This window comes from Triticum aestivum, unplaced genomic scaffold, assembly GCF_018294505.1.
Source record: "Triticum aestivum cultivar Chinese Spring unplaced genomic scaffold, IWGSC CS RefSeq v2.1 scaffold27140, whole genome shotgun sequence".
Taxonomy (NCBI): Eukaryota; Viridiplantae; Streptophyta; class Magnoliopsida; order Poales; family Poaceae; genus Triticum; species Triticum aestivum.
The window spans coordinates 1-1,674 of record NW_025246565.1 but is presented as its reverse complement, the minus strand read 5'-3'; the positions used below and the strand labels follow the sequence as shown (position 1 = coordinate 1,674).

Here is a 1,674-nt window from a genome sequence, read left to right as displayed (position 1 = left end):
CGCTCAAACACGGAGACGAGTTTACCACGGTTTCCACCCCTCCCTCTATACCGCAGCAACACATATTTTTTTACCCCTTTCAGAACGCGCTCCTCGTGCCACAAAGCCGCCTCTAGACGCGTGACCAATGAGCAGCGAGCTAAAACATATCGCAAATGTCAAAAATAATATAACGGGGTTAATATATATCGCGCACATGCTATATGTTTGTCACGAGGCGCAAAAAATAATTAAAAAGGGAATGCAACACGAGGACTTCCCAGGAGGTCACCCATCCTAGTACTACTCTCGCCCAAGCACGCTTCACTTCGGAGTTCTGATGGGATCCGGTGCTTTAGTGTTGGTATGATCGCATCCGACATGTTACCCCCGCCTTCGTCCCTTATGCTTGCCACTCCCAGGTCCACTGCAAAGATGATTGCCTTTCTTACTACCATTACAACCGTTGCCTAATAATGGATAATGCCCTATATATACTACTTACTCCCCCCCCTCAAACACGGAGACGAGTTTACCACGGTTTCCACCCCTCCCTCTATACCGCAGCAACACGTATTTTTTTACCCCTTTCAGAACGCGCTCCTCGCGCCACAAAGCCGCCTCTAGACGCGTGACCAATGAGCAGCGAGCTAAAACATATCGCAAATGTCAAAACTAATATAACGGGGTTAATATATATCGCGCACATGCGATATGTTTGCCACGAGGCGCAAAAAATAATTAAAAAAGGAATGCAAAATGAGGACTTCCCAGTAGGTCACCCATCCTAGTACTACTCTCGCCCAAGCTCGCTTAACTTCAGAGTTCTGATAGGATCCGATGCTTTAGTGCTGGTATGATAGCATCCCACATGTTACCCCCGCCTTCGTCCCTTATGCTTGCCACTCCCAGGTCCACTGCAAAGATGATTGTCATTCTTACTACCATTACAACCGTTGCCTAATAATGGATAATGCCCTATATATACTACTTACTCCCCCCCTCAAACACGGAGACGAGTTTACCACGGTTTCCACCCCTCCCTCTATACCGCAGCAACACGTATTATTTTACCCCTTTCATAACGCGCTCCTCGCGCCACAAAGCCGCCTCTGGACGCGTGACCAATGGGCAGCGAGCTAAAACATATCGCAAATGTCAAAAATAATATAACGGGGTTAATATATATCGCGCACATGCAATATGTTTGTCACGAGGCGCGAAAAATAATTAAAAAGGGAATGGAACACGAGGACTTCCCAGGAGGTCACCCATCCTAGTACTACTCTCGCCCAAGTACGCTTAACTTCAGAGTTCTGATGGGATCCGGTGCTTTAGTGCTGGTATGATCGCATCCGACTTGTTACCCCCGCCTTCGTCCCTTATGCTTGCCACTCCCAGGTCCACTACAAAGATGATTGTCATTCTTACTACCATTACAACCGTTGCCTAATAATGGATAATGCTCTATATATACTACTTACTCCCCACCCTCAAACACGGAGACGAGTTCACCACGGTTTCCACCCCTCCCTCTATACCGCAGCAACACGTATTTTTTTACCCCTTTCATAACGCGCTCCTCGCGCCACAAAGCCGCCTCTAGACGCGTGACCAATGAGCAGCCAGCTAAAACATATCGCAAATGTCAAAAATAATATAACGGGGTTAATATATATCGCGCACATGTGATAT

The 1,674-nt window shown here is 47.2% G+C and overlaps 3 non-coding genes across 3 annotated transcripts; all 3 read right to left on the bottom strand.

Moving 5' to 3' along the window:
* Positions 1–238: 238 nt before the first annotated feature.
* Positions 239–357, bottom strand: LOC123177131 (5S ribosomal RNA). The gene has a single exon (XR_006488784.1). It is a non-coding gene; the product is annotated as a 5S ribosomal RNA (ribosomal RNA).
* A 371-nt stretch (positions 358–728) lies between these two features.
* On the bottom strand, positions 729–847 carry LOC123177135 (5S ribosomal RNA). Its single transcript, XR_006488787.1, has one exon. It is a non-coding gene; the product is annotated as a 5S ribosomal RNA (ribosomal RNA).
* Positions 848–1,217: 370 nt separating this feature from the next.
* On the bottom strand, positions 1,218–1,336 carry LOC123177133 (5S ribosomal RNA). Its single transcript, XR_006488786.1, has one exon. It is a non-coding gene; the product is annotated as a 5S ribosomal RNA (ribosomal RNA).
* Between the last annotated feature and the right edge of the window lie 338 nt (positions 1,337–1,674).